The sequence below is a fragment of the Sciurus carolinensis genome, chromosome 1 (assembly GCF_902686445.1).
Source record: "Sciurus carolinensis chromosome 1, mSciCar1.2, whole genome shotgun sequence".
Classification (NCBI taxonomy): Eukaryota; Metazoa; Chordata; class Mammalia; order Rodentia; family Sciuridae; genus Sciurus; species Sciurus carolinensis.
Window position 1 is genome coordinate 180,445,260 of NC_062213.1, and position 12,139 is coordinate 180,457,398.

Consider the following 12,139-nt stretch of genomic DNA (forward strand, 5'->3'; position numbering starts at 1 on the left):
AATAGTTGGAACAGTGGCTTTCTAATTTCCTGGTTTTCTTATGTGGCAGGGGTAACAGTTTTCCTGGTAAAAGCTTGTGCCTGACCCAGATCTACTGTCATTCATAACTAGCTCTAAGTATAGGTTGGTAAAACTTGTAAGCCTTGTTTGCAGCATGCCCTGTGAAGAATATTGGCACCAATACAAAGTTGACATCCTTGGCAGAGGGGAAGAGGTCTTGAAGGTTAAGGGTATAGTGCACACTTGACATTTATACTGGGTCCCCAGCATTGGAACTCCCTTTCCTGCATTTAGGGAATTTCTCAGATTGTAAATCAGAGATATAGGGCCTATTATCCCCTACAGGAATTGAAAGTAGTAGGTGCTTCTTTTCTCACATTCCTTGCAGCTAGAGCATTACAAAGAGGCTCTGCCTGTTAGGCACACTTGCTTCAAAGGACTTGCTGGAAAAGCTAGTTTCAGGAAGTTCATTTCCTGGAAAAGTAGCGGCTATAGGATGGATAGTGATTGGTCCAGTATCCCATACGGGGGTATCACTGGCACAGGCTGCATGTCCAGAGCTCAGCAGCCAAGCAGTGGTGACCTTATCACCAGAGTGGGTCTGCGACATGGTTTTGGCTTTCTCTTTATGTGGCTCAGAATATTGAATAATTTCCCTTTATTCAATGAGCTACTTAATATCCTTTTGATTTAAGTTGGTTTTAATTGTTTATAATTAAGAATCCTGAGGTAGTGCATAGTTCAGCAGCACCTATACTAAAATGGGAACCATACAGAAAAGATTAGCAGGGCCTCTGCCCAAGGATGATTTCTGTTTCAGTCTGATTTTTCATTGCCATGACCAAAAGTCCTGACAAGAATAACATAGAGGAGGAAAAGTATATTTTGGCTCACTGTTTCAGAGTTTCAGTCCATGGTCAGCTGACTCCATAGCTCTAAGCCTTTATGAGGCAGAACATTATGGTTCATGTGCTTGGTGGAGGAAAGCAGCTCAGGACATAGCAACAAGCACAGAGAGAGAGAGAGCTCCACTCACCAGGGACAAAGCATAAACCCCAAAGGAATGTCCCCAGTGACCTTCCTCCAGCTACACCCTATCTGTCTATAGTTACCACCCACTTAATCTATATCAACATATCAATCCACTGATTAGGTCACAACTCTCATAATCTTTTCACCTCTGAACGTTCTTGCATTGTCTCACACATGAGCTTTGGGGGGATACCACATAGCCAAACTATAACAATTTGCAAATTCATGAAGCATTCCACATTTTTCAAGATGGAATTATTGCAATATACTGGTAATATGAAGAGACTTGGTTGAATCTTTTTTTTTTTTTTTTTAATTTTTATTTTTTAGTGGTGCTGGGGATTGAACCCAGGGCCTTGTGCTTGCAAGGCAAGCACTCTACCAACTGAGCTATATCCCCAGCCCTTGGTTGAATCTTAAAATAATAGAATTTAAAAATGTAGAATTCAAGTCAGGCACAGTGGCACACCTGTAATCCCAGACGCTCAGGAGGCTAAGGCAGGAGGATCTCCATTTCAAAACCAGCCTCAGCAACTTAGCGAGGCCCTAAGCAACTCAGTGAGACCCTGTCTGTAAATAAAATACATAACAGGGCTGGGTATGTGGCTCAGTGGTCGAGTGCCCCGAGTTCAATCCCCAGCACCACCATCCTGCCAAAAAAATGTAGAATTCAAATCCACAGTGCTGTGGAAAAAAAAAATTCAATAGTTTATGCTTTCTTTAATAAAATCAAAAGTATTTAAACTTAAAGAAGAATTTTGATGAACTCAGCGAAGACAAATCTTCCCACTCGGGTAGGACTTTTGCCAGCAATAGATGCCGCTGAAGGAACACATGTTATGTTAAAAAGGATGGTGATAACACGGATTCACTGGTGCCATCTTCTTCTCTATTAATAAGCATTCATTTAGTTGTAAAAACAAAAACAAAAAGTCAGTTCAAACCATGTTAGGCAAAAGGGGAAAGATGATTATGAGTCACAGAAACTTGATTGAGGAGAGACGAGCATGACGGTTGGGCTTTAGGATGCTCCCTTCTTGTATCTTCCCCTAAATTCATACTGAAACACTAATACGCAGTGCCTCAGCATGTGACTATATTGGGAAATATGATCTTTAAAGAATCAATTAAGTTAAGATGAGGTGATTAGAGCAGGTGCTGATTGGAAGACTGGTGTTCCTACAAGGAGAAAAGTTGTACACAGACTTGTATGGAGGGGAAACACAGACAGAAGATGGTCATCTAGAAGCCAAGGTGCCAGGCCACAGAAGCACGCAACCCAGCCGACACCTTAATCGTGAACTTCTAGACTCCAGAACTGTCATATGCTCCAGAACTGTCATATGAATTGCATCCTCTGGAGTTGCAAGTGGGGTGAACCTGGTCAAGAAAATGGATTCATGAATGATGTCAGTGAAATTTGCTGGCCTTTCTAACCAGCAGTCTTTCTAAGTTACCCAATCTGTGGAACTTTGTTATGACAGCCCTAGCAAACTAGTAAGGATTCCCCCACTCACATTTCTAATAAAGATCTTGATGAAAACTCTCATTTAATTCAGATGCTGTGGTGTGTGCCTGTAGCCCCAACTAGTTGGGAGGCTGAGGCAGGAGGATGACTTGAACCCAGCAGTTTGGCACCAGTCTGGGCAATGCAGTGATACCCCATCTTGAACAAAACAGAACAAAAACCTCTCATTTAAATAAGCATGGAAATAAGGTATGATGAGCAGATATGAGGTATACTCCATACCCTGCTGGTTAGAGAGAGGGCAGTGTGGCCGCAGATTTCACCCGCATGGTTCATTACCCCATTTTCTTGACCAGGGTCACCACACTTGCAACTTGGGAGGTTCCGGTTCATATGATAGTATTTGAGAATGGTGCTCCTGCTGTCGTACACCGAATAACCTCTGCATCCTCATGTAATAGTAGCAGAAATGCTTAGTTAGAGAAACAAGTTATCTGGGGTTATGACCACTAGATTTCCCTTGTCCAAAGTCTCTTACAGCTACTCTTATGGTGTGTGTGCATGTGTGCGTGTGTGCGTGTGCGCGTGTGCACACATGAAGTGCTGGTGTTTGAATCCAGGGTCTCCTGCATATGAAGCAAGTGATCTAACACTGAGTCCCAGCCCCAGACCTAGAACTATTCTTTCAGGGGTATAGGGGAGGATTCCTCTTTAAGGGACCATTCCCCAGTCTTTGTCCTTCTACTGCTAAGGTAGAAGGCCTTAGAATACCTTGGAGTTTGCACAATTTCATTGGCCCCGTTGTTTTGATTCCTGGCAATACAATTTCCTTAAACCTTAGTTGGCTGCCTTTCAACTTCCTTTTGGAGATTTCTATTAACAATTTGGTTTTGTTATTGGGAATTGAATCTAGGGGTGCTCTACCACTGACTCAACCCCAGCCTCTTGTGTTTTGTTTTGTTTTTTTTTGAAACAGGGTCTTGATAAATTACCCAGGCTGACCTCAAACTTGTAATCCTCCTGCCTCAGCCTCCTCAGTTGCTGGGATTACAGGTATGTGGCATCATACCCACTTGGTTATATTTTGTTGCATAACCAATCCTCCTAGAACTTAGTGACTTAAAACAATCATATCTATTTATTATCTCTCACAATTCTGTGTTTTTGTTTTGGAATTTTTGGGGTCCTGGGGTTGGAACCCAAGGCCTTGTATATGCTAAGACACACTCTGTCACTGAATTATACCTCTGAACCTTAATCTATGAGCTAACTGCTCAGCTGGGCAGTTTTCCCCTTTCAGGCTGGAGTTTCAGTGTCTCAGACTTGAATGAACTGGACCATCCAAAGATGGCTCACTCGCTGGACTAGCAGTTGACTGGGGCTCAGCCGGGGCTGTTGACTAGAGCACCTTAGTAATTCTTCATGTGACTGCTGCACATGGCTTGGGCTTCTCATAGCAGGGCAGTTGGATTCCAAGAGGGAGTTTCCCAAGTGCATGAAAGCAGATGCTACAGATGTTTTAAGGCACAGAATCAAAGTTATACTGAGGTAGAATAGAAGATGTAAAAAAATAGAAAGGAGGCCGAAAGGAAGGAGAAGGAAAGACAATTTTAATCTGAGGTTCCTCATAGCTTTCCAGACCTGTCACTCCCCAAGCCAGTCTACCCCCAAATTTCTGGAAAATTGATAAATTTTATAGTCACCATAAAATCACTCATTTCTGAGAATTGCCTTGTGCTCTGTTAATTAGCCAATAAATAGATTAAGCAAAGAGAGAGACAATATTTTTAAGAATCCTATAATTCATGGAACTTTCCAGCATTATCTATTGATCAACCTAAAAGTCCTGAGAATTGCCAGGCCACTATAAACCGTGTTGTGATACCTGAGTGATGTCATTTCACATGCCTTCCCATGCCCACCCCTCACCAAGTTTCCTTCAAAGGAAGAGCTTGAAAACCCCAAGAGCATCTCTTACTCTCAAGATGGCCCGTCTCCCTTCAAAGGGTATTCCTTGCTTTCCTAAATAAATAACTGTGCCTTTACTGATATGTGTTGAAATTTTTTTCCCTTACCTAAGTCAAGGACCCCACTTGTCCTGGATCAAGTTCCCCCATTCTCCAGGAATCCTTTGGGACCTTCTTTTGTGACAATAGAGCACCAATCTCCTTACATTCTCTTAGACAAAGTAAGTCACAGGGCAGCCCAGATTCAAGGGGAGAGGAAATAGATTCATCTCTCAATAGGAAACAGGAACAGTGGCAAAGAGTTTGTAACTTACCTGCCCACCCCTACCCTACTTTCTGGCACTAGAGACAGAACCCAGGGCCCCTACACATGCTAGGCAAGGACTTTATCACTAAGTTATATCCCACCTCCATCTTTAATCTACCATATCAACCAATGTTTTTATACAAAACTAGACCAATAGTTGGCTAAGGAGAGGCTAGATCTGGTACCAGATTACCTATGTTCAAACTCGGCCACCCATCAGCTAAAATGACTTAATCTCTCTATACCTTAGGATTTATAAATTGATATTTATGTAAAATACTTGTTACCATGTCTGGTACAAAATATGTGCTTGCTGTTGTTATTAAGAAAGAACTAAATAGTCTTTATGTGGAATACACAACAGATAAACAGAAAAGGAAGTTCCTCTTTTTGAAGGTGAGATAGATTAAATTTCAAGTTCGTTCAGATAAGAATCACAGAAATAAGTAAATGGAGGAGTGGGAATCCAAGTTGTGGTACTATGATATTACTTATTTTGGTTTTTGTCCTGGTTCCTGGCTAACAGCTCCTATAGCTCTTACAAATTCCTAAGTGACTACTAGAGTAATAAGGGTATCTTTAGCAAAAATATTTAGTCTTTGGTCCTTGATTCCTGCAATAGCTTCAGAGTGATAAAGATGAAAGACAATCTTCTGTTATTTATAATAAGTCCTATCAAACGTGAACTTGCTAATGAAGTGCTTTTGGAAAGTCCCTAAGTAATTGCAGGATGGGGGGATGGGGGAGTTGCCAGGGAAATAAACCATATGCTCAGAGGGTTGGAACTTTCAGCCCCTCCCAAATCTCTGAGGAGGGGAGAGAGGTTGAAGGTGAGACTAATTACCAATGGCTAATGATTGAATCAATCGTGCTTATGTAAAAAAAACTTCTATTAAACCCCCAAAAGAACAACACCAGGAGAGCTTTTGGGTAGCTGAACACACGGAGGCATCCAGGAAGGTGAACAAGAAGACATCCATATTCAGGGAGGGTGACAGTTCCCAAGTCATGGGGACAGAAGCTCCTGTGCTAAGGACCCTTCTAGATGTCGCCCTATGGATCTCTTCATTTGGCAGTTTATTTGAATCCATTAAAATATTGTTTGTAATAAAGTGGCAAATGTAAATATGTATTTCTCTCATTTCCTTAATCAAACATAAGGAGGTGATTATGGGAACCCCAATTTATAGCTGGTCAGTCAGAAGCACACGTAAAATAACCTGGGGCTTCAAATTCATATTATGTACATTAAGTGCTATATAAACTTGTCTTTAGGGCATTCAGTATTTATTTGACTTGGGCAACACACTCATACACACACATTTTTTTTTTTTTTCAGTGCTAGGGATAGATTCTAGAGTCTCACGCATGCACTTTACCACTGAGCTATATTCCCAATGACTTTGGAGATATTATTTCATCTGAATTTATTTTTGGAGAAATACAATTTTTTTGTTCTGCCTTAAAAATCAAAAGGATTGCCAAAATAGAAGTGAGCATTAACAATCAGAATTTAAAAAATGACCCACACTTTTTAAACCTGGTATTGGATTCGCTGTTAAATTTAGCACTTACTGTTAAGACTGGTAAAATGTGAAAAATGGGGATTTTTGAACAAATTTTATGTGAGGTGCTCCCATCTCCTTTACCTCTGTGTATTGCTAAGACGGATATTTGTGTCTGAGTGGTAATTGCCTCTCCAACCTCTTATGTAAAACAAAGCATGAAAGTCCACCTTCTGGTCCACTGTGATTGGACATGCTGAGTGGAAAGCACCGGAACCATCTGGACCCACACAGGTGGTTAAGTTGAAGCAATATAGAAGCCAGGCATGGTGGCGCACTCTTGTAATCCCAGCTTCTCAGGTGTCTGAGGCAGGAGAATTGCAAGTTTGAGGCCAGCCTCAGCAACTTAGTAAGACCCTGCCCAAAATAAAAAATAAAAAGGGTTAGGCATGTGGTCAGTAGTAGAGCACCTGTTGGTCCTATCCCCAGTACCCTTACCTCACAAACACACACAAGCAAAAAACCAATATAGAATACGTGGAGGCCATAAAGAGATTGTCACTTTAATCAACAACAGGCTAGAAGCTGGAAAGCTGGTACCATGGAGTCTCTGTATAACCCCGTGTGGGCTGTGAAAAAGGCAGATGGCTCATGGAGACTAATAGTAGTTTCGGAGGATTAAATAGTTGTACCACATGCCTCAGCAGGAGAGTGTTTCAACCAGAAAACATCGTGAAGGTCAAAGGAAACTGGTACTCATGTTTGATCTTACAAATGCTTTCTTCTCTATCTCAAATTCAGAAAAGAGCTAACTGCTGTTCCCTTTCATGTGGGAAGGATCCCAATTGACATTTAATGCTGCAAGGTTATACGAATTCATTATCTTGCTGTCATAATTTGTTCAAGAGGGATTTGGAGTTGATGCAGGTCTCAAGTGTAATATTACACTACACTGATGACATTATGATAGTATCGGAAACTGAAGAGCAGAAGAGGACTGATTTGAATCATTGGTGACTCAAATGACAACCAAACCTGGTTAATAAATCCAGCAAAGATCCAAGGACCTGCACAAATTGTAACATCTTAGGAATAATCTGGGCAGGAACCATGTGGTATATCCCACAAGCACTAAAAACAAAGTGCTGTCACTACCAGCTTCTAGGACCAAACGAGAAGCCTAGTATTTGGCTGGTTTATTTGGACTTTTCAGAACACACCTCCCACATCTGGCAATGTTGCTAGCTCCCGACTATAAGACTATCTGAAAGAGAACTATATTGAGTGAAGATCTGAACAAAACCAGATCGTATCTGATTTATAGAAAGTAATAACCTTCCATGACTTTGGGCCCATATGATTCCTACTGAGTTGTGATCTTGGAAGTGTCTGCCATTGGCACTCTGGTAGACTGCAGATTAAGGTAAGAGTCCAGAAACATCTCCCAGGGTAGCCATTGGGATTTTGGATCAGAACATTTTCTGATGCTGCTGCCCAATACACACCATTTGTGAGATAACTACTCACTTGTTATTAGGCATTGGTTGAGACTACTTCAATGACTGAAGGACATAAAATGATTATGAAATGTAATATGCCCATGATGTCCTTTTAATTTTTTTGGTGGTGCTAGGGATTGAAGCCAGGGCCTTGTACATGTTAGGCAAGCACTCTACCAATTGAACTATATCCCCAGTCCCTACCCGTAAAGTGTTGAGTGATGTCAGAGAAACACTCTAGGAAGAAAGGCATCCCCTGGAAATGTTCCATAATAAAATGGAAATTGCTTATACAGGAACATGCAGCCAGGGGATGCAAGGAGACACCTACTATATCCACAAGCAAGGAGCTGCTTTTCCTCTGGGACCAACTTTGTTCCAGAGATTGAACTCAGGGGCACTTTATCACTGAGCCACATCCCCAGCCCATTTTCATATTTAGAGACAGGGTCTTGCTGAATTGCTCAGGGCCTCTCTATATTGCTGAGGATGACTTTGAATTCTTGATCCTCCTGCCCCAGTCTCCTGAGCTGCTGGGATTACAGGTGTGCACCACTGCACCTGGATAAGAACAGCTCTTGATTGACAGCAGTTCCAAGATGAAGAGACAATGTCTTGTTTGGAAAGATGCTGCTGTTAAGCCCAGCAGATGGAAAGACCTTATAAGTACCGCGCGCTAACCGATTGCGCCACTGGAGCTCCAAGATGGAAAGAACTTGATTGAAAAAGTGTAAGACTAAATCCACTCAGTGGGCTGAATTGCATGCTGTTTTCCTAGTGGTGGTGGAATAACTGAGTAATGGTAAAAGCCCCTGTGCTTGGGTTTTTACTGACTCATGGGCATTGGCCAGCCAAGGGCCTGGCCACATAGTCAGGTAAATGGACAATAGAAAATGCAACTATTAGATAAATGCTTGTGTGGGGCACAACCCTACGGAAATCACTGGTAATTTAAGGGTTCACGAAAGTAGGGCATGTTAGAAGAATCACCCTCCAGTTTCAGAAGTTGATGGGAACTATCAAGTGGACCTATTGGTAAACTCCCTTGAACTGATCACAAAGGTCCATGAAATGAGAGAATGTTGGGGAGCCACAGCAATGCAGAGATGGGCTGAGTCTAGATAGACATATTCGCCTTGCACCTTCAGAGGCACAAAATGCCAACAAGAACTGTTCTGTCAGGCTGAGGATATAGCTCAGTTGGTAGAGTGCTTGCCTCACAAGCACAAGGCCCTGGGTTCAGTCCCCAGCACCGCAAAGAAAATAAAAAACAAAAACTGTTCTGTCAACAAGATAATCAGAACCCAGAGATAGCTATAGGGAAGGTCCCTGGCAGGGATGGTTCCCCAAATGGATTCCACTGGAGCAATGCTGGCAGCCCCAGGGGGCTATAAATGGGTCCAGGCAGGAAATAGATACCCCGGACTATGTTCTGCATACTTGAAGGTAGACATGAACATCCAAAATACTATTTTTTAAAAAATATTTTTTATTTTTACAGACACATTTTGATTCATTGTACACAAATGGGATACAACTTTTCATTTCCAAAATACTATTAAGGGATTTGGAACACAAGATACTGTACCAATTTGGGGTTCTGATTTACATTTCTTTAGGCTAAGGGACACGCTTTACAGTCCATAGTTGTTAGAGATACTGGGGCGCTGCAAGGAATCAATCGCGGGCTTGGAAGTAGCTCTGCAAGGAGACTTTACTTTAAAAAAAACTTTTTTTTAAGTTGTAGATGAACACAATACCTTTATTTTATTTATTTATTTTTATGTGGCACTGAGGATTGAACCCAGTACCTCACTGCTGGGCGTGCTAGGCATGCTCACTCATGCTAGGCAAGTGCTCTACCACCGAGCTACAACCCCAGCCCCCGAACTTTACTTTTGCAGAAGGGCGAGCTACCAAACTAAGTCTGACAAACTAAGTACACTTGTGGGGTGGGGGTGGGGGCAGTTCGCCTGTTTTTATCTTTAACACAGCACCCTTAAAGAGGAGCTTGGAATTACAATCTACATGATTGACTGATTTTAAAGTTGGGATGGGCAATGGGAAGGGCTATAGTCAAAATGGCTAAGATTGAATACAGGTTGAGAAGCTCAAAATGGCTATGATTGGATATATTCAGGCCATCCTCTGGAGACCAGATCCAGGAATTTAGTTAGATAGGCTACAGGTTGCCTCTCTTACAAGCCAATTTTACATTTAAGGCTATATACTATATTCTGAAAATGGACCACCGGACTTTCTATTTCTCACATAGTATCCAACAGTGGGCAAAGAAATAGCATATTGAATGGATATGTTGCATACCATTCGCATAGTAATAGTTTAATAGTAAATTGGAATGAGTGGGTTGAAGCCTTTGCTCTTTAAAATGGATAAAAGGCTTGAGGGGCTGGCTTACATGCCTTCATGAGTGTGGGCTCACACTCAGCATGACTGGTACTAAAGGAGTGTTCTATCAAGGAGAAAATTACACTTTATTTTCTGTTCTAGATTCAGGCAACAGTTCATTTCATAAAACAGATTTAAGTTCTTATGGGCTGAGCAGAAAATGTTGGTTTCATAGAAAAAGTCTGAAGAAAGCAGAAACAAGGCTCATGCCTGTAAACCCAGCAGCTGAGGCTGGAGGATCACAACTTCAAAGCCAACCTCAGCGATTTAGTGAGGCCCTAAGCAATTTAGCAAGACCCTGTCTCTAAATAAAATATAAAAAAGGTCTGGGGATGTTGCTCAGTGGTAGCAGGGATTCATCCAGTCTCTGGGAACCCCTGTTACTTTAAAAACAACAATAACAACAAAAACAAAAACAGGAACAAAAAGCAGATTGGTCACTTCAGAATTACTTGTTGCAGGTCTGAGACAGGGAGACAGGACAATAGGAAAACAACAGATTATTTTGGGTTACTTCTTTTTCCGTAAGGATTAACCTCATTAACATGTCAATCAAACTACATTAACATGTCAAAACTGGCCCAGTGGGTAAATTTCCTTGTTGACTTTCTAGTTCTGATTTTTTTGAAAGTCAGATAAACAACTTGGTTCCAATTTAGTGATGTAGAACTTTAGCATGAGTGACTCCATTTTGATTTTTAACCTAGGGTCCTGTGAAGGAACAAAACAATGGCCTCCTATGTTATTTAACAGTCCCCACTAGGTTTTCCTCTGTTTTTTTTTTTTTTTTTTTTTTTTTCTTTTTCTTTCTGGTGGATCTGGGGAAGAATGATGGTATGACAGTATGACAGTGCAATTCTTGACAAGGAAGAAGTATGCTTGTATAATGACTCTAATTTTTTTTCTTTTTTTTTTGGGTGCTGGGGATCGAACCCAGGGCCTTAGGCAAGCACTACCGACTGAGCTATCTCCCCAGCCCCTTTCTTTCTTATAGTGGTTGTAGGAGCAGGGCTGCAACTACAAATTCTTTAGGTAGGGATGATTCCTAAACAAGAAACTGTAATCATCCTTACATTTATTTATAGGAGCAATGTAAAATTCAACTGGCCGGGGAAGATCCAAAGGCAGGTTCTCACTTAATTTACAGAGAGGGCAGTGGGAATTGTCCGTCTGTAGCACCACGCTCAGTTTTCATCTAGGCCCATTAGGCCTAATGCTCCTTATGGCCCCATGTGGGCAGTTGAAAATGACTTGTTGGAGCAGCAACTTGAAATGCAAGTGATTGGAAATTCCAAAGATAGGTTCTCACTTAAGGTGGTGTGTGCATGTAATCCCAGTTACTTGGAGGCTGAGGCAGGAGAATCACTTGAGCCCAGGAGCTTGGGGACAGCCAGGGTAACATAGGGAGACCTCATCTCAAAAAGAAAGAAACAAACAAAGAAAGGGAGAAAATATATACATACATACTTATGTTGAGGTTAACAGTGAATGCAGCTATACTCCCTGGGGGTAAAGATGGCCAACTAATTCTGTCCATACCCTGTCTGAATGCGAGTGGACTGTGGTAGTGCACACCTGTAATCCCAGTGACTCAGGAGGCTGAAGCAGTAGGATGGAGAGTTCAAGGCCAAACTGGGCAATTTAGTAAGATTCTGTCTCAAAAAAGAAAAAAAAAAATCATCAAAATAAATAGAACTGAGGATGAAGCTCAGTGGTAAAGCACCCCTGGGTTCAATCCAGTACTATAAAAAGGGAAAAAAGAAAAAAAAAAAAAAAAAAAAGGAACTAAGGACCATTTAGGTGTGAAACATTCAGACTGTTTCAACTGATGAACTCTGAGGATATACAAACCCAGTTTCTCCTATACTATCACTCAATAAATCAACATAGAAGACCAAATATGTGGGAGCAATTTCCTGCACACACTAAGCAAGCAATCAGTTCTGTAGCAG

At 41.5% G+C, this 12,139-nt stretch overlaps 1 non-coding gene across 1 annotated transcript; it reads left to right on the forward strand.

The window, feature by feature from the left end:
* The first annotated feature begins 732 nt into the window (after positions 1-732).
* Positions 733-839, forward strand: LOC124968433 (U6 spliceosomal RNA). Its single transcript, XR_007105720.1, has one exon. It is a non-coding gene; the product is annotated as a U6 spliceosomal RNA (small nuclear RNA).
* Positions 840-12,139: the final 11,300 nt, after the last annotated feature.